This window comes from Panthera onca, chromosome B1 (assembly GCF_046562875.1).
Source record: "Panthera onca isolate mPanOnc1 chromosome B1, mPanOnc1 haplotype 2, whole genome shotgun sequence".
In the NCBI taxonomy this organism is placed as follows: Eukaryota; Metazoa; Chordata; class Mammalia; order Carnivora; family Felidae; genus Panthera; species Panthera onca.
In genome coordinates this window covers 165,782,893-165,808,687 of record NC_138342.1, presented here as the reverse complement: position 1 = coordinate 165,808,687, position 25,795 = coordinate 165,782,893, and the positions used below count along the sequence as shown (strand labels likewise).

The window sequence follows — 25,795 nt, the reverse complement described above, 5'->3', positions numbered from 1 at the left end:
AGTGGTCCATAGAAGCCAGGGGCCCTAAAGCATAAGCTTTATTAGCTTCACTATAAGTCAGCCTCGACTCTTATGTCAGCCTTGAGCCAGCATTCCAGGACGTGGACAGGTACCTCAATTCTCTGTTTTGTTAAGGTACGTTACATGCTCATCCACTGTGCTCTTTATCCAGATGTGAACACTGCCTCCCTTTATTCAGAAGCATTAATCAGAGTGGAGAAGCCCTCTGATACTTCAGTGGTCTCAATTCTCCCAGATGCTCTGCTACATCTTAATTCAAACAAACATGTCTCCTCCTGGCTTGTTCTGATAACCCAACCTTCCTCAACCGAGCTCCTTACTTCTGGTCTTCTCCGGTCCTCATTATGAGTTATAGAAGAAACTATCTTTGAATAAGTGAAGAATGTGAAAAATTAAACACAAGTTTTATCAGACAAAATTCAAAGAATGTACATAAGCTTTGTATGTTGACAATGAGAAAAAAAAGTTCCCAAGTATATGACGTTATTTATCATAATGTAGATAACTTGGAAATGATTCTGGGAAAAGCATCAAACATCAGAGTAGATGATGTAATGCACACCCAAAGGAATTTTTAACCCAGTTATGTCATTTGGGAAGGGATGTGAGACCTACTTTCTAATAATTGCTGTGTGTATTTACAAGGAAAGGGATGAAAAACTTAGCTTGGTACAAAACAATATAAATTAAATCAAATGAATTAAATTAAGTAAAAGATAATTAGGGCCAAATGTTGTGAAACTCCATTAGGTTATGGAAGTCTCCCAGAGGAGACACAAGTAATACTATTACTCAAAACTGAGAAAACAATATTATCACTGAATGTGTTATGACTAACTGCACTGTGTTTCTTCCAGGGGACTAAAGGGATGTCCAGGCACATGTTTACTGTTTCTTTTCTCCACATGCCACGATTCTATGGTAACTGCATCTTTGTTTACCCAGTGCTAAATAAATTATGAGAACAAATGTCTTCACTAATGTAATATTTAAACACAAAGACTATTGCCTAAAGAGTTCAATTTACTTAAAGCCCTAATGAAAATGTGGTCATCTCATACAATAGGTGAATTTTCCATGCAAGCCAATTAATTTTGATGTTATCCAATGAAGAATGTCAAACTGGAAAGAAAGAGATGAGAGCAGGGGTAGCAAATAAGTTTCATGCAAGCCTGCTCTAAATTGTTAGTAGTGTTTGCTTGAAGCTCTGAGTTGAGAAGGGTTTTAGGAAAACAATATGATCCATTAATGATGTCTACCATGTCATAGGATAAGCTAGTGACAATTGTCTGCCACTTGCAAAGCTCTCAGACCACAGCTAGAGGTCAGAACCCAAGATCTCCCTGGCAGTATGGACATCCTGTACTGGGGGTCTGGAGTTGAGATTGGTCTTCCTTTAAAGTTATCATCAGCAGCAAAGAGACTAGGAACCCACGTTTTAGGTGCCACTACCTTAGGCTCTGGAACTCATGGGTATACTATTGAGTTATACTCTCTATAGGGAAAATCCTTAGAAGCCTTTTTGCACAGGTATCATTTTAATTATGAAGAGGCTGAGGCCAGAGAAGCTATTTTACTGTAAGACATAGGACAACTTAGAGGCAGATTTGGAACCAGAGCTCCTACTCCTGGCTCCCAGACCTGTGACCTGAAGTTCTTTGGGAATGGAAGTCCCTCCCCTACTCACAACCTGCAGCACTGGTCTCAGGTCCTGGGTGCCCATATCAGATTAATCTTAAAGCTGTGTAGGTACTTGTCAATCTCTGGGCTGTTAGCCATCTCCTTCATAGTTCTGTTCCTGAATAGTTCTGTCTCCTTCATAGTTCATTTTGGTGTCACAGGTGGACTTTTGTTCTTCAGGATCCAGTCATTCACCCACTGGGCTCTTCAATTCAGGATATGTCAATAATTGTGGCTCCTAAAGTGCCTGAAGCTCATCCTGGAATACAGTGTCTTTTCTCATGTAAGCAATGAAACTGGATGCTTAACTTTCGCCTAGAGAACCCTGAACAAGCCCCAACATTCCTGTCCAGTCTGTTAGTGACAAGATCCAGCTCAGGGCAGATATGAGTCAGACTTGATGTCAGGCTCTACCTCAGGCTGACCTTCAACATGCTCTGCCTTGAAAAGGCCTAGGGACAGTGAGCAGAAGCTTCCCCTGCCTTATCGTGGGCATTATTACTTGCAGAGAATGATCTGATCCATTTCACTTGGCTTCTTTTTACTTGTCTTTTTTTCTCTTCATATCAAGGGACCTAAGGTTATCTGAAAGCATGATGACCCCCACCTTCATTCTTCCAAAGGCTTGGCAGGACAGAGACAAAACAGGGAGGAATAGAATTTCACATCAGCAGAAAGCTGAGTGCCTCCTATCTCCTTTCCAGGACTGACATGTTTACTCATAGGCTCTTCTGAGCTTCCTTCTTTGTTTTACTTGCTTCCTAGGTTTGGTCATGGGCCACAGCCAGGGGAGATTACCTACAGAGCACCCAAGTGGGAAGAACTTCTTTCTTCCTACAAGGACATAAACCACTCCTCATGTGAGGTTTTGGGCATTTGTTTTCTTTACACATGAAGTGGTTCTGACCAGACCACAAAGTCAGTGCTGTCCTGGCAATAACTGGGATTGCACTGAATGAATATGAAACCCAAAATGGCATCATGATCTCCTCAATCCATAGAGCCTCTAACTTACAAATTGCCTGAGCAAACCGCAATTATTCCTCCAACCTGTTGCACATATCTAGGTCTCTATGAAGGGGTTCGTGTTTCTGCCTCATTATTTAACATTTAAAAAGGAAATATCCAATTTCTCATGTAAAGCATTTAGCATAGTGCCTGGCACATGGTAAATGCTAGGTACAGTTAGCCATTAACATAATTATTATAATTTTTATTGTGTAGGTAGTACCATCCTATGGTGTGTGGTACTATGTAGCTTAATCTTCATAACAGCTGGCATAAAAAATTTTCCATCATAATCCCATTTTATCCACAGAAAAATAGCTTAAAATCTACCTCTATGTAAAAATTTCCTCATTGGTTCTAATCTCTTCTGTCTTTGAACCACCATAGCATTATTTTATTTGTCTCTATTTGTCTACATGCCCAATCCTCACCACCACCTTAATTTGTACAACCCTAGGAGTCACCCATTGTTCTCTGCATTGCTCTGAGCCCCAGGACATCACCCAGGTCTACTGCCAGCTGGGTTTGGCCAATGGAAGGTACCAACAGGAGATCATAGTGTTTATTAGTCAGGTATTAGGGTTCTTCAGATAAAGAGAACCAATTGGATATGTGTGCATGTGTGTGTATGTTCATGTGTGCATAAGTTATAGGCATATTATAGTGAATTGACTCACATGAATATGCAGGCTGACAAGTTCCAAGATCTGTAGAGTCACTTGGTAAGCTGGAGACCCAGGCAAGCCAATGGTTTAGGGTTCCCTCCCAAGGGTTGGCAGGCTTGAGACCCAGGAAAACCTCATGTTTTAGAGGAGTTCAGAGGCAGAAAGAAAGCCAGTGTCCCAGTTCACAGACCATCGGAAAAGAAAGATTCTCTTTTACTTGGGACAGAGGCAGCTTTTTTGTTCTCTTCAGGCCTTCAACTGATTGAATTAAGTTCATCCACATTATGGAAGGTAATCTACTCAGTCTACCAATTTAAAGGTTAATCTCATCCCAAAACACCCTCAGAAACACCCAGAATAATGTTTGATCACATATCTGGGCACACTGTGGCTCAGTCAAGTTGACACAAAATTCACCATCACAGTGGGTAAAGGAGAGAAAAGTCTGAATATTTCTTTCCTACTGCCTCCCTGCTTTGGCATCATGTCTCTGTAAGCGCCTGTCTGTGACTACAGTTCTAGTGGAAAAACCTCCCCCCCAGGCTACAGTTCTATTTTCTCTCATACCCTTCTAATCCCTCCAGGAGTGGTAATATCTCCCTGTGTTACTAGTTTTGCAGAGCCTGAAAAATCTTTGCTCATCCTCTTAACCCAGCACGTGCCTCTGTAGGTAATCCATCATTCAACTCTCTTCATTTAAACCATTTAGGGTGAATGCTATTTCCTCCTATAGCCCTAATAGATACAGTGGTATTCATCTGCTTTTCCATTTTATAATTATAATAGAAATACATGTTTATAATAAAAATGTTTGAAAATGAAGAATACATAAATAATAAAATACAAACCAACCAGAATCCTACTAAAGGAGATAATCATTATTGACTTATTATTTCATTGTTCCTATTGGTATATTTGAGAAGGGAGCATTAGATAAACACTTGGTTGTTGTGTGTGTCCCATTTCTTTAACATTCTTCAGTTTTAATTTTTAATGGCTGCATATTATTTTGCGATATTTTAACTCTCTTGCAATTGGTATAAATTATTTTATGCCCTGAACAGAAACTCATAGAGGTCAATCCACTATGTCATTCAACTAGCTTGGTACCTTGCACATTAATGTTATTCATTCTTGACACATTATTCACCCTATCCTGTTAAAGATGTAGAATAGTTTATAGAGATAAACAAAATATAGCAAGATAAAGAATATTTCAGACTAAAAGAGAAAATAAGCATAGTAAAATAAGATGGAATAATGAGTAAGGTTAGAATCCAATAATGCATGCCAAGAACCTTGTACTCTTATTAGAAATTGGGTACAAACTTGTCTCTAAGCTTTCTAAGAGTTCATTCAAAGAGGAGAATGCTAGCAGTTACTGAATTCAGTTTCCATAAAAGAAGAACAATCCAGCTACTCAGGAGAAGTACAGAAAAGCATGTATGTTGTTTTCAACAATATCTTCATAGGAAAGGCAGTGAGGGGTTTCACAAGGCTGTTTCTTATAAAATCTGCCTATATAAGCTAAGGGTATCATGCCAAACTGCAATTCAGGAAAAGCAATTCTACAAGAGGCCCAATGAGATGCATTCCTGGTATGCAGCTCTTAATCTCTGATCTAGCTTGCCCCAGGAGTTTAGTTCAAAGAATTTATAGAGAAAAATATGGCTTGCAAATTCTTCAAGAAAATCTTCATGCTAGGTCTCTTTATAATATCTACATACCTACATCTATCTGTATAAGTGGTAGAGTTCTGGTTCCTGCAATAGGGTCATTTAGACTAAAGTAGATTCCATCCCTTCTATAAACACATAAAACATAACAAAAAATTGTAAACACATAGCCAAGATTGAAAGAACAAATGGACTTTCTTCAGTTTTTGGCAACAGCAAGAAATGTCTCAGGCAGAGAGGTAGGCTTACAAGCTGCCTCTGGTGGCCCAGGGACACATCCAACCTGGATAGAGGTCCAAAAGGCAGAGGTTTTCATGCCCCAAGAAAGGAATTTTGATGTGATCTTAGGCCTCTGTAAAATAGGGAACCAAAAATGGAAAACGCTTTAAGTAGCTAAGACCCTGGAAAGAAGTTCTAAAAAATTCTACTATTAGCTTTCTAGAAATGGTTCTGATTTAAACATAAAAATCAAATAAATGAACAACAACAGTAAATCCTCCTATGAGAAATTAAATCCTAATCCTGAGCCATTTGCAACTATAGAGCCCTAATCTGTGGAATAATAAACTGCAAAATTAACACAAAAATGGTTTCCAGTCCGGTGAAACTCATGGAACACTTGGCAAAAGAAAATGCAAAACAAGTCTCATGGAACACCCACAGAAACAAACAACTTCAGTTGAAGACAAACTCACAGTAAAAAGTTACAAACCACAAAGTAAAATGAATCACCATAAGGGAAAGTCAGCAGATATAAATATACAGGAAAATATGTGCTCCCCACCAAATTGAAATATTAGAAAGGGACTGTATAATAACTATGTTTAAATAATTTAAATGTTAAAACAGGAAATAGGAACCATATGAAGGAAAGATCAAGACACCATCTAAAAAAAAAGGAGAATCTAAACAGAACTTAAAATGAAATATATAGTTATTGAAGTTAAAAACTCAAAGTATGGGTTAACAACAAATCATATATAATTAAAAAGCAGGAGGGCCTGAGAAAATATCCCAGAATTCAGCTCAGAGATAAAACAATGCGAGGATATTAAATGACTGTGAGTTCAAGACCATGTTTTAACTTTACACTTACATAGCACATACTTCAGCAGGCATTGTACATTCATCTTACTTAATTCTCATAACCTATTTTTCAGATGGGTTAATTGAGGTACTAAGAGTTTGATTTACTTACCAAAGCTTCACAGCTAAAGAGTGGCAGTGTTGGGTACCCAGCTTCCTGACTTGAGTACAACTATCCTCAGGGACTTCACTACTTCTGATATCCCCTCTGTCTGCTGCTAGTCCCCTCCTGCACCTGCTATGTCATTCCTATCAGCATATAATGTTCTTCTATTTCCCAACATTAAAAAAATCCTTTCTTGCCCTTATATTTCCTATCAGCTACCAACCTGTTATTTTGCTTTTTCTCACAATCAAAATTTACAAATTATTCTGCAAAGGCTCTTGACCTCCTTACCTACTATTTCCTCTTCAACTCACTCAATATATCATCTATATTATACCACAGTACCTTAGAACACTACTCTGAGCTTCATCTTTGATTTCCTATTTAATATTTCAAATTTAACTTATCTAAAATTAACTTCTTGATCTCCCCATCCCCATTTTTATTACAAAAATATAAAAAAATATATGAAAGTAAATTATCTTTGCCCAAGAAGTTTATTAATGACAAAGAGAAAATGTAACTTTACGAACATAAATAACCTTAATCGGGTAAAGTTAATCACCAGTAATGTGACAAACGTATATTATGTGACTCTTGATACGATGCTCTGAGAAGGATATATCCCTTCTGTAGTTATAATAGCACTCCAGCTGGTCTTAAGGGTTAACTTGCTTCAAGTTGACACACTCCTTGCTTGTTGATGTAAGGCCCTTGATCTGTAACCAAATTAATTTACTTTCTTTGAGATTTATAAGCTGCTGGCCTTGGTGAATGAAGGAGCAGGATGCTCCCAGACCACAGAGGCCAACAGGTCCATTTGAAGCCCCTTTAGCTTTCTGATTAGCCCTGCAATCTTTTAGCAAAATATTTTTCTTTTTTAAGGTCATGCAAATTACTTTGCTGACCACCCTTTGCACATCTGTAGACCTTGCCCTCCTCTCTAGAAAGAACAGACTACTCTTGCACAACCCTTGGGTACCAAGGAACCAGACCTTCTTACACAACCACCCTGGAGTACCAAGGAACTAGAAGTACCTGTACAACTTCAAGCACCAAGATAACTCTGTAGCTGACATCATTGTGTCTGTACATAATCAAGAAATGTCACAGACCCTGTACTCCCTTAACTGATTAAACCCCTTTAACAGTCCCTGTGTCAGGCAGAAACCTCAGAGTGTAGTCATAGTGGGCCTTTGGACAAGAGTCCACCTTCTCCACAGGTGGCCAGCCTCTTGAGTAAAGCTCATAGTCCTTTCCAATCAAAATTTGTCTCTTGAGCATTGTCCTTTAGAGCAATGGGAGGCAAACCTGGATTTCTAGAACATGATTTTCCTGTCAAAAATGTATAACCTGAATCTAATCATAAGGAAACATCAGACAAACTAGACTGAGGGACATTTTACAAAATAAATGGCCTATATTTTTTTAAATGTGAGGTCATGGAAAGTGAGGAAAGACAGGAACTGATCCAGATAAAGAGATTTAAAGACATTAAATAAACAACTGTTAAATGCAAGTGTGGTCCTCAATTGGATCTTGGACCAGAAAACAAAAATTGTTTTTCTTTAGCTATAAAAGATATTAGTGAGACATTTGGTGACATTTGAATGAGATATGAATTATAAATAATAGTGTGTAGGTATATACTTACAATACTTAGAATATTATGTAAGTATTAATTCCCTGATTTTGATAATTATACTTTGAGTATAAAAGAGAATAAATTTGTTTGTAGGAAATATACATTCATAGGAGTAAATGGCATCATGTCTACAATTTATTCTCAAATGGTTTAACAAAAAAAATACATACACATTCATCCATATACACAGACAGAAAATGATAAAGCAAAAGGGGTATGTTATCCACATTTGGGGAATCTGATGAAGTATATACAGAAATTTTTTGTATTAGTTTTGCAATTTTTCTATAAGTCAATTATTTGTAAATACAATTTTTTTACACACACACAAGTAGAAGAAATAGTGTAATAAACTCCTCTGTACTTACCGTCTAGCTTCAATTATTATCAGCTCATGGCTCACCTTGTTCCATCTTTACCTACACCTGCATGATCCACATTGGCATAATGCTTTAGTCCTACAGCATGTTTATAAATGCTCTTTCATTTTGAGCCTCACAGAAATTCTATAAGAGGAATGGTAGGAATTATCCTCCCCATTTGGTAAATGAAGCACTTGAGACAGAGGGAAGGTTAGGAAGCTTGCCTTTGTTCACATAGTTAGCTAGCAACAGCTTCAGGCTTTCTGGCTTGGGTTCATTGTTCATCTCACCACATATCATTATTCTAAAACAGTAATAGTAAAAACTCTGGCACAGTGGGATCTCCATGAGTTTCCTCTTTTTTCCTGAGCCTGTGCCTCCATCTTAAATTAAGCAGTCCAACATCTCTGAGGCCATGAGGTCCATAAATATGCTAGGAAATCCACCACCTCTGAATCCTCAACAGCCCAAATGCTACATTCTGGGTAAAGACTACTCATCTCTGTCTTCACTTCTACCTTTCCTGGGAGCACTTCCTCATTCTTTCCTCAGTGCTCTGACACCTGTTTGGACAGGCCTTTATGGTAAGGTTTTCACTTTATGGTACAGTTAGCTGTTATATCTGTCTCTCTGGCCACAATGTGAATTCCTTTATGTTGAGTCTGTATCTTCATACAGGATCTTGGCCCCTCAAATCAGTAATTTGGAGTCAATTTAATGAAGGGCCTGTTTATAAAAACGTGAGTAGATGATGCATAGGGGCACTTGTACCCCAATGTTTATAGCAGCACTCTCAACAATAGCCAAATTATGGAAAGAGCCTAAATGTCCATCAACTGATGAATGGATAAAGAAATTGTGGTTTATATACACAATGGAGTACTACGTGGCAATGAGAAAGAACGAAATATGGCCCTTTGTAGCAACATGGATGGAACTGGAGAGTGTTATGCTAAGTGAAATAAGCCATACAGAGAAAGACAGATACCATATGGTTTCACTCTTATGTGGATCCTGAGAAACTTAACAGAAACCCATGGGGGAGGGGAAGGAAAAAAAAAAGAGGTTAGAGTGGAAGAGAGCCAAAACATAAGAGACTCTTAAAAACTGAGAACAAACTGAGGGTTGATGGGGGATGGGAGGGAGGGAAGGGTGGGTGATGGGTATTGAGGAGGGCACCTTTTGGGATGAGCCCTGGGTGTTGTATGGAAACCAATTTGACAATAAACTTCATATATTGAAAAAAAAAACGTAAGCAGAGTTTCGGAAAATGAAAGAAATTGTATAGTATCCTCCCTTCCCTTCTCTTACCTTGCCCACCCCATCACCAACCCCTTTCTTTACCAGCCCTAAAGCTGACCTGTTACTGGAATCATTTTGGAATGAGAATCAGAGAAAGCCATATGGACACAGCTGCTCACAGATGAACGCCACTTTGCAGGTGCAGCTGACGCTGGAGGCAAGGGAGCCCACTGGTAAGGGTCAGTGTCCCAGGGCACAGAACAGGGAGGACAGGGCAGAAGGCATGACAGATGGAGACAGTGCTCACATCTTTGCATTCCCAGCATGTGGCAAAATGCCCAGCCGGTGCACAGAAATATTTTTTATTGAATTGCTGAATCTTAAATATTGCTGGTTGATATACCCTAGGAACACAGAACAGTTTTTAGCATTGCTACAGCATATTTAACATAGTTTAAACCAGAGAAATACCAAATGTATTATCAAAGTTTAAAGTGTTATGTTGTCATAATGAAGTTAAATTTCTAAGCCACAACATAAAACTAATTGGTTTAAGAATGTAATAGCCAAAGTACAGTGTATGATTTTGAAGTTATAATTCTTCCATCAGTGGATTCAGTTAAAGATTTTATATACCACTTCATATTAGAAAAATACTTTTTTTTTCTACTTTTCTTGCCCAAATGCTGAAGCTCCTCTGGCTGTTTAATAATTAAAACATGTGAAACTTAGGCATACAGGCAAACACTGCAGCTGAGGATAGACACACAGGAACGTATTGGTTCCACTGCCTCCACCTCAGAAGACACTGGAGAGCTGGCCAGGAGCTCTCTCCAGCACCTGCCAACGTTCCAAAACAGGCCCAGTTGCTGCTCCAGCTTTCCAGAGTCAGATTCTCTGCTTTTATAAATATGTCTGCATGGTGATTTTTTGCAACATAAAACCCTTGCTTGAAAGGCCACTCAGCATTCATTTCTCAAATTGATCTATTTAACAAAAACACCCTGAAGTGTTTGCAATCATACACAAGAACTCCTTGAACATCTGTAATTAATAAAGTGAGGTGTGGTTCCAATAACAAATTTACCAGTGATCACTAATTTGCTGGAAATTGATAGCTTAAGCCCTTAATCACATAGGGCAGTTTAGGGTTTGTGCCTGCTATCCAGGTGTAATTACTGATAGTCCCCCTCCTTTTCTCAAAAGTATTCTGATCTGGTCAATAAATTATGTGGTCGCCCTACTTAAGGCCTAGCTTCAGTCTAATCTTCAAGATGACAACATTCCTCAAGTAGTGCTTTCACTAATGCTGGAAGTGTGGCATCTATGCCATCATGTGTCCATTCATTGCCGTGTTGTATTAATTTCCTGTGGCTGCTGTAACAAATGACCACAAACTTGTTGGCTTAACACAGCAGAAATGTATTCCCTCACAGTTCTGGAAGCCAGAAGTCCAAAATCAAGGTGTGGGTCAGTCTCCACTCCTTCTAAGGCTCTAGGGGAGAGTCCGTTCTTTGCCTCTTACAGCCTCCATTGGCTGTTAGCATTCCTCGCTGCTCCCTGGTCTGCAGCCACATCACCCCAATCTCTGCCTCTTCTCATGTCCTCCCTTCTTGTCTGCATGCCCTTTCCCTGTCTCACCCTTATCTGAAGACCTGTCATTAGATTTAGGTCCCACCAGGGTAATACAGGATGATCTATCTCTTTGTCTCAAAATCATTAATTTAATTACAACTGCAAAAATATTTTTTGTTTTCAAATCAGGTCACGTTCACAGGTCCCAGGGATTATGTCATGGACAGATCTTTTTGAAGGCCACCATATGTGTAATATGTGTAATAACTACACATATTAAAGTTAAGCTTACATTTTCTAACTGTATTTTTGAAAGTATGGGATTTCTGGGATGTATTTTCTTGAAAATCCCATTGAATCACTTATACTTGACATGATGATATGTATATCTAAGATGTCCTCATTACAAATTAAAAGCCAATGAGGACTGCCTCCCTGGCCCCTGCCCTGAGAAATCTGCTTTCTGTAACCCTCTTCACACCGGAGTAGTCCAATCCACTTAGAGAGTCCATCAGTGGAACTAGGATGAGGGGAGTGAGGCACTCACCTCAAGCACAAAATTTAATTATTTTGTGAGTATTACATTATTTATCTTGATGACTGAGGTTTTTGGCACCCAATGAACCATGTACCGAGTGCTCACCCTAGAGTCTACATCTTTAGGTACTTCCCTTTGTAAGATCAGGCATCATAGCTCCTGTTTGTGGCCTTCTCTAATAATGAGTATAGAAAATCTTCTCTTTCCTTTCCACCCTCAGTATTTCTGTTATCATAATCTACTGTGGTAGGGTCTCCTCCCTAAGGAAAGAAAGAAAAAAAAAACCCTCAAGGCAACCTGGTTATGGCATACATGACAACATACCTCATGACCTTGTAACATGAGACCACTTAATCAGACTACATGTTTATATGTTATCATATACGGGAGACAAAGAAGTAAAAAATATATTTAAAAAACTACACCACGTGGCGTTCGGGGCTCAGTTCTTTGGGCACGAACCCAACTGAGCAGTGCTGGCATAAAGTTGCTTCCTGGAAAGAAAAGCCTCGGTGTCAAGACTCTGTGTGAGAATCCTGTGACATTGCTTGGGGGCTCACGTCTAGGATTCAGAGATGGTGTATTTCCACCTCCTTTGTCACTGGGGATACGGACCTTGGAGCACTGGGAGAGGTGACTTCGCCTGGTACCAGTGGACCACTTGCTCTGCAGGAGACTAGCCCTCCCAGCACGCTGGGGTGAGGACCACATGAGGCCCAGGAACCAGCTCAGGAAGCACCCGTCAGACTGGTAAGAACCGGGTTCATTTTGGCAGACTTGCCCTTAAGAGGCAGAAGGGGAGCCTGATGAAGTCCCAAAGTTGCCCTATAGTTCCACAAGGGATGAGGAACAAAGTCGCAACTCTAAGGCACTGAATGTAGGGCAGTGGATTGGAGTCACTGTATGTGTGTGGGGACTTGTCTCATTCATTTCCTGGATCAAAGACTATGATAATTAGAGCCAACTGTCTCTGATTAGCCTACCTCAGAATGGGAACTTTAAGGAATATTCCCAAGCAGCTGCCAAAACTCCTTTTGTTTCTGGGAAATTCCCTGTCTTCTCCAGACTGACATGGACTGCCTAATTCCACTAATGGAAAACAAAACAATGCAAAGCAAAGCAAAGCAAAACAAAACAAAACAAACCTGGAGTCTGCTCCTCAGTCTCAGCTGACAAGATTTAAATCTGGGAATTCTCTTTCTCAGCCTTCTGCTGGTACCTCACCTCTTCTGCTTTCCCTTCCCTTCTGTTTCTGCACCACCTGGAGGAGGTGGCCTGCATAACTGGCTCCTCATGCCTCAGGCACCATCAGTTCCTCCCACCCTAGATGTTGAGGAACAAAGACCACTCACTTTAGATTTCTCCACCAATGTTTCAGGTAAAAATTAACCATGGGGAACAAATTGTCTTAAGTGGACCCAAATAAAACATACTCAGTGTTTAAACTCATTTAAGTTTGTTGGTTTGAGATAGATAATGTTTAGCAACATTAAATTTAAAAAAATTTTTTATTCTACCTAGATTTGCTGAAGGTCAAATAAGTTTATGTTGTCTCTGTTCCAATTTGTTAGCAAAAGGATGACTTAAAGTAATGGTTAACTTTGTCTCATAGTTTTCATGGGTAATTGTTAAGATAGCTTTCAAAGTCTTTGGTAAGTAAAATGTTAAAGGTTTTGCTTGCATGATAAATTAAGATTAAATTCATTAGATATCTAATGAGATAAGAGACTAAAGCACTAATTACTAGATGTAGGTTTGTGCTTTTGACTTGTTGCAGAAAAACTAAGGATATTTGGATCTGTTGGAAAACATGCTTTGTGCCTAATTGATTCATAAGTTTGCCATCTAAGAAATTCTGATATAACAGTTCACAATTTGTTACTACTTAGTTTTCACTGAAAACTAAGGTTTCTAAGAGTTAAAATTCTGCTAAATGTAGTTAAGACTGATGAAAATAAGGAAAGCAAGTCTGCATGTAAAAAAGTAGATATATAAAAAAAATAAGGAATGCAAATATATTTTTTGTTAAAGGTAAGAAAAAAAAAAAGGTAATTTTGTCCTAAATGAGATGGGTTGTTTGGGGGAAAAAGGGGCTTAGGTCAAAATCTAAAAGCAAAGGAATGTTGTAAAAGTTTTCTAAAGGAAAATCTTTAAAAAGAAATTTTATATATGGTCAGAAGGTCTAAGGTTAAGCCTTTAAATTATGCTAAATTAGCCACTATCTTACAGACACAAAATAAAACCCTGGTGGCCTTCCTGGAAAGATTGAGAGAGACTCTCATGAAATATATGGCTATCTCCCTAACACCCCTGAGGCTGTGATGATTCTAAGACAAATTTTTCACTCAATTGGTCCCAGATATTAGGAGAAAACTGCAAAAGCTGGCTGTTGGTCCAGAAGGAACCCTGGAGGAGCTCTTATGAGCTGCCAATTGGATGAATTACAATGAAGATCAAAAGGAGAATAAAAAAACAAACAGAAAAGGAGGCTTTAAAAAAAAATCTGAGGCCTTAGTTGTGGCCTTATGTACTATGTCAAACCGGACTTCTCGAGGTCCTGGCACCAAGTGTCATTTATATGGCCATTCAGAGCATTAAAAATGAGAACATCCTCAGAGGGGACAACCAAAATGAAAACCCCATAAGCCATGCCCCTTGTGTGGAGACAATCACTGGAGATCTGAATGTCTTTTGGGACCTCTGTCTGTGAGGGCTCAGATAACCAATGCCCCTGGAAGGGACAAACGGGGGCCTGGGGCTCTTCACAGTGGCTCCCCTAAACCAATGGTCTATCAGAAACCCAGAGCCTCAGATAACTCTAAATATAGAAGGAAAACTGGTTGACTTCTTTCTTGATACTAGAGCTACCTTTTCTGTCCTTTCCACTCCAAGCCAACTATCCAAACACAGCATGACAATTAGAGGCATCTCGAGAAAATTTATAACTAAATTTTTCTCTTAGCCTCTGGGATACATATGGGGAAAACTAATTTTTTCTCATTCTTTCTTGATAATCCCAGAGAGCCTTACTCCCTTGCTAGGAAGGGACATTATAAATTAGAGACTATAGTACTACCAACTCCAGAACAAATAAACAATTGTATGAGTTTTGGGGAATTACTGGATATTACAGGCTGTAAATACCAGGGTTCAGAAAACAGTTTGCCTGCTATATCAATTATTAAAGGAGACTCAATCCCACCTACTCTCCCAAGAAAATAAACTGGGGTCTGACTCATAGACACTGTCTCCAGCCCTTAAAATGGTTATAACCAGAGCAGGGCAATTACTATGACTGAGCTCACAGAGCTAAAAGATCATTAAAACACAGCATCAGACCTTTCATTTAAGGAGTCACAAAACTTACCAAATGGCCCAAAGAATGTTTACTGAAAAAAAAAAATTGTCAAGGACAGTTCAGCAAGTAGTACCAGCCTGTAAAGTAAGTCTTAAAAGCAATCCTCTCTAGGGGCACCTGGGTGGCTCAGTCTGTTAAGTGTCCAACTTCAGCTCAGGTCATGATCTCACAGTTCGTGGGTTCGAGCCCTGTGTCAGGCTGTGCTGAACGCTTGCGCAGAGCCTGGAACCTGCTTCGGATTCTGTGTCTCCTTCTCTCTCTGCCCCTTCCCCGTTTGCACTCTGCCTCATTCTGTCTCTTAAAAATAAATAAATGTAATAATAATAAAGAAAAGAAGTGTGTTAAAAACAATCCTCTCAACCACAAACTTTCTCTCCCAGGCAATCAAGGAACTGAAGGCTATCCAGGCTTACCTAAAAAATTGCAAATTAATAATGGTAAATGCCTGCCTTGACTCTTTCTCTAATAGAACTCCTGGCTCTTGGAAAAGTTTTACACCTCAAAATAAAGCCAACTGGTTGGCTTCTGGTTATACTAGGCAAAACTCTAAATAACACCTCACAAGCATTAGATGCTTTAAAAACATTTTTTAAAATTAAGTTAGGGTCAAACTCTTGAAAATAGAGCCACCATTAATTAATACTCCTGCTCCTCCATCAGCTGGGTTATGAGTGATTCCCTGGCATATGTTGTGTACAAAGTCAGGGTCTCTCCTAGATTGTTTGACAGATTTGGAAACTGTGGACATTATCTTATGATGCCATCTTGTTGGTCGGTATAATCGTTGTGTTTTTCTCTTTTTGTCTGCTAAAGTTTATGCTGCCTCATGCCTGGTAGCCTTCCTGTAGAACCATACTGTGGGCGACTCAACTGACCCTTGGGTAGACTGTAACTGCTGTACTTCTACACCATCCCTTATCAGTTTGAAAAAGCCAGAACAGTCATCATCCCTGCTCCCTAAGAGCAGTTATAGGCCATATTCCAGGGGAGAAATAAATAGGGAAAGGGTTAACATTAGGCAGGGAGAGATAGGGACCTTTAGGGAGGCAGACTGCAGCTGCAAGTGGGAGGCTAAAAAAGCAGATGGGGTTCTCCCCTTATAAAATCCTTTATGGGCACCCTCCCTGCCCCATTACCAAGTATTAAGGGGAGATCTAAATGAGATAGGCAATCTAACCCTAAGGTAACAGATGTGGGCCCTTGGCTCTACCCTAACCACCTTACACCACTGGGTTAGGGAATGATTACCTGTAACTCTGACACAGATACTGACCCCTTTATATACGGGATGCAATATAGATAAACAAATGAAATGTCCAACTCCTAAAACCTCTCTGGAAGGGCCCATTCACTGTCATTTTGTCCACTCCTACTGCAGTAAAGGTAACTGAGGTGGGTCCCTGGATTCACCACAGCAGAGTGAAGCTGGCATCTCGAACTGGGAGTGTACTCCTGATCCATCAACACCATGCAAACTGACCATACAGAAGCATGCTGCAACTCCAGAGGCTCTGGTATACTGCAGCCCTGCTTTAGTCACTCTGGAAGCTGACTAACCTACGCATGGCAGAAGCTTGAGGAATCGATGGTATGGTGAAACAAAAGACTGCCCTTATTTTCTATATCTGTTTCCTTATTGTGATGAAATGTGACCCCTGTGTCTCACTGTTATTGTGATTCCTGCTCGGATTGACAGAGTCCACCCTGGCTGGTTGGAAGTGTGGTGAGAGGTTTCTGGTAGTACTCACCTTCCTTTTATGAATAGGATGCTTCGTTGATGCCAACATAGGAAAACAATGGCCACAGAGACTAGAAAATTAGAGGGTATTGAGGAGGCACCTTTTGGGATGAGCACTGGGTGTTGTATGGAAACCAATTTGGGAATAAATTTCATATATTGAAAACAATGAAAAAAAAAAGAAAATTAGATCCCCACACAACTTATAGTAAAACAAAATACCCCAGTCCTGCTACTGGGGTTTGGCTCCTCACAAATGTAATTATTGGAAAAAACTGTCTTGCCTGGTGGGGGAAAAGTTCATTTTTGTCTCTGTTAAAAACTTAACATGCTGGATTGGGAGAATAAATATTGTTAAAATGTCAATACTACCCAAAGCAATCTACACATTCAATGCAATACCAATAATAATTGCACCAGCATTCTTCTCAAAGCTAGAACAAACAATCCTAAAATTTGTATGGAATCACAAAAGACCCCAAATAGCCAAAGTAATATTGAAGAAGAAAACCAAAGCAGGAGGCATCACAATCCCAGACTTTAGCCTCTACTACAAAGCTGTAATCATCAAGACAGCAGGGTATTGGCACAAACCAACGGAATAGGATAGAGACTCCAGAATTAGACCCACAAATGTATGGCCAACTAATATTTGACAAAGCAGGAAACAGTATCCAACGGAAAAAAGACAGTCTCTTTAACAAATGGTGCTGGAAGAAATGGAAAGCAACATGCAGAAGAATGAAACTAGACCACTTTCCTTACACCATTCACAAAAATAAACTCAAAATGGATGAAAGACCTGAAAGTGAGACAGGAAACCATCAAAACCCTAGAGGAGAAAGCAGGAAAAAACCTCTTTGACCTCAGCCTCAGCAATGTCTTATTTGACACATCTCCAAAAGCAAGGGAATTAAAAGCAAAAATGAACTATTGGGACCTCATCAAGATAAAAATCTTCTGCACTGCAAAGGAAACAATCAACAAAACTAAAAGGCAACTGACGGAATGGGAAAATATATTTGCAAATGACATCTCAGACAAAGGGCTAGTATCCAAAATCTATAAAGAACTCACCAAACTCCACACCTGAGAAACAAATAATACAGTGAAGAAATGGTCAAAAGACATGAATACACACTTCTCTAAAGAAGACATCCAGATGGCCAACTGGCACATGAACAGATGCTCAACATCACTCCTCATCAGGGAAAAACAAATCAAAACCACACTGATATATCACCTCACACCAGTCAGAGTGGCTAAAATGAACAAATCAAGAGACTATAGATGCTGGCAAGGATGTGGAGAAATGGGAACCTTGCACTGTTGGTGGGAATGCAAACTGGTACACCCACTCCAGAAAACAGTGTGGAGGTTCCTCAAAAAATTAAAAATAGAACTACCCTATGACCCAGCAATAACACTGCTAGGAATTTACCCAAGGGATATAGGAGTGCTGATGCATAGGGGCAATTGTACCCCAATGTTTATAGCAGCACTTTCAACAATAGCCAAATTATGGAAAGAGCCTAAATGTCCATCAACTGATGAATGGATAAAGAAGATGTGGTTTATATATACAATGGAATACTACTTGACAATGAGAAAGAATGAAATCTGGCCATTTGCATCAATGTGGATGGAACTGGAGGGTATTATGCTAAGTGAAATAAGTCATAGAGAGAAAGACAGATGCCATATGTTTTCATTCATATGTGGATCCTCAGAAACTTAACAGAAGACCATCGGGGAAGGGAAGGGGGGGAAAGTTACAGTGAGGGAGGGAGGCAAACCATAAGACACTCTTAAGGACTGAGAACAAACTAAGAGGTTGGGGGAAAGGGGAAAGTGGGTGATGGGCAGGGAGGAGGGCATTTGTTGGGATGAGCACTGGGTAGTGTATGGAAACCAATCTGACAATAAATTATATCTAAAAAATAAAAATAAATAAAAATAAATAAAAACTTAACATGCTTAGGTCAAAGATTTTATAACTCAACTGCCTGGCAAACCCAGTGGTGGGGGACCCCAGATCTTCTAGAACCGGATTCCCCTGCCCCCTTGTCTAACTTCTCTCCTCTCTGAGAGGCCTGAGACAATGTCAATGCAGCCATCAAATGGCAGGCCCCAGGTAGACTATACTAGCTATGTGGAAGGACAGCCTATACAGTACTTCCCTCAGGCTGGTCAGGATCATATGTGCTGGAAACTATTTGTCCATCTTTCTTCCTGCTCCCACTTAGAGGAAAACATTTGGGGGTTCAAGTGTGTGGGGACAGGGAGACTAAAAAAAAAACAGTGTGCTTTACAAATTGACAGTTAAAAAGATAATAAATGGCCTCTGAGAGTATAATCCAATATTATGGCCCTGTCACCTGGGCAGAGGATGGGTCCTGGAGCTACGGCACTCCCATTTACATGCTAAACCACATAATCAGACTACAAGCAGCTATAAAAAATTATAACCAATAAAACTGCCAGAGCTCTTAACTTACTAGCCAAGCAGCAAACCAAAATGCACAATGCTATCTATCAAAATCGCTTGACTTTAGATTACCTGCTTGCTTCTGATGGAGAAGTTTGTAAAAAGTTTAACGTAAGCAACTGCTGCCTGCAGTAAATAATTTATCCTTTTGTCAAACCTAAGAAATTTTGTTAAAATGCAGTTTACTAAATAAACCATTTGGCTGAGAACACTTATAAAAATATAGCTACAATATTTCAGTTTTTGCATCATTAAACTTGTAGTACAGAGATACAATCAATCAATTAATAATTTAATGCCTACTAGCGGGAGCCTGGGTGGCTCAGTAGGTTAAGCATCTGACTCTTGGTTTTGGCTCAGGTCATGATCTCATGGTTTGTGGGTTTGAGCCCCACATCAGGCTCTGTGCTGACAGCTGCAGAGCCTGCTTGGGCATCTCTCTTTCTCTCTCTCTGTCCCTCTCTCTGCACTTCCCGTTTGTTCATGCTTTCTCTCTCTCTCAAAAGAAATAAATAAACATTAAAAATAATTATAATAATAAATAAAAAATCATATATATATTGGCTTTTGCATGTGGTGTTTGCATATAGCTGTTTTTAAGCTTCATTTTGGAGACAGTAGTATTAAGAGTTACATTGTTTTGAGCACACACCACTGGGCAATAAAGAAAGGAACATGGGGGCGTCTGGGTGGCTAAGTCCGTTGAGTGCCTGACTTCAGCTAAGGTCATGGTCTCATGGTTCATGAGTTCAAGCCCAGCATCAGGTTCTGCACTGACAGTGCAAAGCCTGCTTGGGATTCTCTCTCTCCTCTCTCTCTGTCCCTCCCCAACTTGTGCCTTCTCTCTGTTTCTCAAAATAAATAAATAAACTTAAAAAAAAAAGAACCTGAAAATTTTGTGGGAAAATTAGAGGAGACTTCAGTTTTAGATTGAGAAAAAAGAATAAAGAAAAAAATAGAGAAAAAGGTGAGGTTGAATAAGCTGGAAAATATAACAGACTAGGTCTATTCTAGTCATAGCTATAAAATAAAAGGTTTCTCATATGCAGCTGAACAACCAGTTTATGACTTCATAGTCATTTTATATATGAGAAGAAGAAGCGGGGGTGTAAGGGAGAATGAGGAGGTAGAACAATACGGATCAAAAATGAAGGGAGGGAAAGAGGCAAAGGCTAAAAGGACTTCCTGGCTCTCTGTGCCTCTCCCTGGTGGCAACTGTTGCACCAGCACTCCATATCTGCTTGAGAGGGGAAGGGAAGCAATCCAGATGAGGCAGCTCAAAGAAAGAACGTGCTTGACAATCATAACCAAATGCAATGTTACTGATTTGTTTTCCCAGGTTTTCCCCTAAGATTACTTAGTTAACATAGACCCAGGTCTACACAGTAGGGATTGTTTAGCTCTTGTAGCCCCAAGCTGCATGTTACAGGGGACCAAATGTTTGGAAAGAAAAATATGTGGGTACTTCTGCTACTATGTGTGTTTAATACTCAAAGCAATTCCATTGTTCATAAGCCTCTGCATAACAATAGTCAGAGCTAACAGTCCCATAAAAGCAGAGTCCATGTGCACTGTGGGGCTTTTCTTCCTCTGGTGGCATGCGTCTACCAGCCTCTGCTGGATAGGCTTCCACAGACAAACCCCTGGTTCAGTTATGGTGGGGCCATCTTTGCTCACCTTTTTTACAGTGTGTGAGCTTTTGCTTGCCACAGCTCCTCAAGCTCTTATCTCTTTTGACACTTGGGCTTTTAAAAAGTTGAATTAGCACATATTAAATATTAAAAGAGAATGTTAGAAGAAGAGTGGTGGCCTTCAAAAATCATAACCATTTAAATTTTTTTTTTAAGTCAGGCAAAACCAATAAAAACATATTGTGGGGCACTCTTACACCATTTCTTTGAATAGTAACTTGGGGAATTTGAATTGTGTTTAAATTCCAAAAGTAAAGTGTCCAGAGAAAGACACTTGATTTGGCTGTTGATCAGCTGACACTTGATCAGCATGTGCTCATTTAATCCTGTCATCAGGGCAGATGACAATTAATTGAATATTGTGATGTCAAATAGGCCACCCGGATTGAAAATGTAGGTGGACTGCTGATTAGACAGGCTTTGTATATAAATGAATCTGGCTTCAGCAATAGCCATCTGACATCAAATCTCATGGTCTGTTTACAAAGGCAAAACCAGAGAGAGTTGTCCCATAGCAGCAAATAACTGAGAAAAAGGTGATTCGTTTTGTCTCAGGTGTTTTATACATACTGTGTTATACTTTTGAGGTTACAGGGAATAGTTGGTTTTTAAAATACATTTTTTCTCAGTATGTGTTCTTCATCAAAAATTGAAATTCCCACATTTAATCTTTTAGTGTCTCTTGCATATGCCAAAGCAAAAATAGAAACTAATTTAAATCACCATGTATAATATTCATGTTGTAACATTATAATTAGAGCAGTGGTTCTCAAAGTGCAGTCTCTGTATAAGTAGCATCAGCATCACCTGGGAACTTGTTAGGAATGCAAATTCTCAGGCTTCCCCAGGACCACTGAGTCAGAAACTCTGGAGGTGAGGCCTAGCAATCAGTATGGAACAAGCCCTCCAATTGATTCAAGGCAAAGTTTGAGAAAAACATTCTCATTATTTATTACTGCTTACAGTGAAATCATTATAAATTGAGCAAAAGGAAACTACCGAACTGCACATTCTTTTTGTCTGTTCTCACATCTGCTATTCAGCAAGATGGATAATTTTGGAACTGTGTTCATATGTATCTAAAACATAAATCCTAGATTCATTCCACTGGAAAGAGAATTATGAGATGATAGATTCCCTCCTGTTTGCCATTCAATTTCTAAGAAACAATAGATACTGAAAAAAAATTTGCAGCTGAGTTGCAAACATTGTAGATTATTCAAAAGGATGGATGTTATGTAGTTTAAGACTCCGGATGGCGTTTCATTAGACTGAGCAGTTTAAACTCCCAAGTAATTAGTGAGTACCTTGATCAAAAAGAAATGTGAAGCAAAACTAAACACAAAGGAATAAATGTTCTGTTTGGGTATATATGGATGGAAATATTTTTGGAGATTAAATGAAAGAACAAACAATATATAATATCATTAGCATAATCAATCCTTTCCCACCCAAGCACTTCCATTTTAAATTAAAACTTTTATTTCAGTGTAAACCCTCGAAACTATCTAGCATATACAAAACTAAAAAATAAGGCAAAGAAAAGAGTCTTCTGATCATTCTTTACAATCTAAAAGAATGACTGTAAATAAATGTCCCTTGGAGAATTATCAAAAGTGTCCACATTCCTCTAAAAATTAAGTGTCAAAGAAGGAAAACCAAGGGACTGTTTGAACCTGAGAAAATCGGTATCTTTACTTCCTTCAAAAAAAACCCCTAGTACATTGAGCTTGTAATGAGTGCTAGAAATAAACTTTATTAACACCTGTGAATAGTGCAACATTAAATGAATTTTGAAACTCTTAAAACTCTCAACTACTTCTCTAGGGTCATAAGTTTCCCTCTTTACTGATACCATGGGGCCAGAGAGGACCTTGGAAATTCTTAGAGCTTTTGTGATAGGTTTTCTGCTCTCCTTCTCCCTCGGGGTCATGAGATGCATCTTACACTATGTTTCATACTTCTTTGCTATTTTACAAGTTTTTCTCTTTCAGTTTACTATGTGAACAACTTTTGTCATCTGTTTCCTCTGTTCATTAGAAGGAAGTTGAATGTGCAGTTAGGGGGAGGGAGAGTTTAACAGTTTCCAGTAAAATAGTCCCATGAGCAAGAAGGAAGGGCAGAAAAGAAAAAAAGTAGAAAAGGAAGAAAGACTTTGCTGAAATGAGAAGTAGGCAAGTAAATACAGTGTCCACATACAAATCTGTAGCATAAGTGAGTCATCTAACTTTGGAGAAGCTGTTAAGGGGAATATACCCAGACTACAGGAAAGTTTCACTGAGTGATTTCCTGGACATTTCTCATAGTGAAGAGATACTGTGTAACTTGTAACATATACCATAATTTTCTAAATAATAGATACAGTACTTGTGCATCAATACTTTATGCAATGACTCTTCACTAGAATGAAATGTGCTGCCATGTCCTTCACTGAGAGACCAGACTCATACAGGCGCATGGACAGAAGGTAGCATCATGTAGTGCAAATGCTCACTTGAGTTAATCTGAAGAGTCCAGACGCAAGATCTGCTCCAAGTTTTCACATATTTTCATAAAGACCCTCTTTTGTTCTGATCCACTTCAGTAAGCCAAAACATGACAAAGAGAATGACCAAGGCCTTTGCCAAAGGTGTCTTCTTTCCTGTATTAAGGCAAGGCAGGAAGGAAAACAAAAATAGCAACTTCTGGATGTGAGTGTGATATTTTTGAAACATTATAATTTCTGTAATCCCATAGGGAAGAAGAGAAAATGGAAACCAATGAGTGATCCATGCCTTAAAGTGTCACTGGAAAGAACACAGTAGGAGCCATTGCCAAGCCACCTCCTCAATCCTGACGAAAATCAACCCCAGGACAGAACCATGGGTGACATTTAAGGGTGAGACTAGTAAGAGGAGAAGAGAGCTGCTTCACAAATCCAGGGGAGGAGTTTCAGAAGGGAGGGCTGCGGTAAGGTCCAGTTAGCTGACCACTCAGAAGGAGATTGGATTTGAAATCACAGATGATCCTTGCTATGACAAATTCAGTTGAGTGATGAGGATGGAAATCAAGTTGAAAGTCACATGAGAGATGAAGAAGCAGTGATTGTAGAAAACTCTATCAAGAAGTTGGCAATGAAACAAAGCAGAGGAAAAGGGAGGTAATTGGATGGAGACTGTGACCTTAGAGAAGGCTTTTGTGCAAGGTTAACACTTGTACACATTTATAGGCAGGGAGAAAGGAAAAACTAGAGAAATTGAGTACAAAAATTAATAACATAAATCCCAGAGAAGGTGGGAAAAAGAGAGATTATTAGCAAAGTTGAAAAAATGGTTTTGGGAAAGAAATGAAGGATTTCTTTTCTTCTAAGATAGGAGGGAGAATAAGATGGGTAAACATATGGTGTTAACTTTGGAAGCAGACAAGAGGGAAATTGCGGCATGATGGTCCTTCATATCTTCTTTTCTGAATAAGCTAGGAAGCCAGGCTCTCTGCAGACATGGCTAGTGGAGATGAAAATGGGGGTAAACTGAGTTTACATACAGATGTTATGAACACTGGTCTCTAGGGACCAAAGCTTATTAAAGAAAGAAAAATTGTAAAATAAATAAGTAAATAAGTAAGAAGTTTCTTCCTCTACTCATTACATTATCATTTCAAAATGATACTTTGAAATAAGGAGAAAAATGATATCCAAGCCGGAGCAGAAGTAATATTCATTGGCACCACTTTTGTCTAAAAGAGAAATCACAGCTGATTGAGACAGATCTCAAAATGGGATGTGGTTATCTCAGTTGTTCCCATAGGGGAAAAAAGTAACATTGGTCCATGGCAAAGTGATTTTTATCTTCACTCTTGGACTCTTTCAGTCCTAACTGTGGAGAAAGCCTGTCATAACCCTACCGCAGGTGTCAATGGCTGGCTTGCTTGGCTCAAAAGGGGAAAGCTGCCCCAAGTGTTGCACTTAAATCCCTTTCAAGGTTCTAATTTCCAGCTTCTGCCAAGGAAAGAGGAACATGATGCCAAAATCTACTGCAAGCCAAAGGAAACAAACAAATCTCAGGTCACATACACTGCTTTCTGGCTGTTTCCTACAAATCTCAGAAAACAGTAAGCTCTAAGCTACAGTTTTATTAGAAATGTGAAAACATTCAGCTTACCATATGGACACTGACCCAATGTGTACAAACCTTTATAAAATATTAAGCCTGAAAATGTGTGCTATCACAAAAGTTTTAAGTATATACATAATATCACAGAACACTGGTTATATGTTTCCAATCAAGAAGCTGAGCTGCCACAGGTAAAAAGGGATGAAAGTTGATACACAGGTGAGCAATGCATACTTTCCAGCTAAGAAGTAATACACTTAGTTATAATCCAGCCAATCATTCTTTTCTAAAAATATAGTAAGAGAGGAAAAATATTTATTAACTCTTGAATAACCACATAAGCTGATAAAGAGCAAGATTTAAAGAAACTCAAACATCCACGTATAATGGATACCTGGGTACTGGATACTCTGAACTAGAATTCAAGCTTCCTAGTTCTGACTTTAAGAAAAGACTCACTGAGCCTTTTATTAAGATCAGAAATATAATCTATTCTTGTATATCACAATATATTATATATGCAACAATCTTGCCGGACAAGAAAGCTTATTAGTTCTTTATTCTTTTTTTAATGTTTATTTATTTACTTTGAGAGAGAGAGAAAGATAGAGAGCGAGCAGGGGAGGGGCAGAGAGAGAGGGAGACCTCTCCCTGAATCTTCTTTTCAAGGAGAAAGTTACTGTTCTTCCTCTCTGCTCTCAAACCCTAAGTGTTTTCTTCCTTATGGTTAGCAGAACCAAATAAAGAAACAGCAACAACAAAAATCCCATGGTATACACTACATTTTCCTTTGTCTTTCTTTTGTTCTATCATAAAAGAGTTGCC

General features: G+C 39.1%; 1 protein-coding gene across 1 annotated transcript in view; it reads right to left on the bottom strand.

Moving 5' to 3' along the window:
• The window catches only part of PSD3 (pleckstrin and Sec7 domain containing 3), an 812,606-nt gene that overhangs the window by 772,669 nt on the left and 14,142 nt on the right, over positions 1-25,795 (bottom strand). The window lies entirely within an intron of this gene.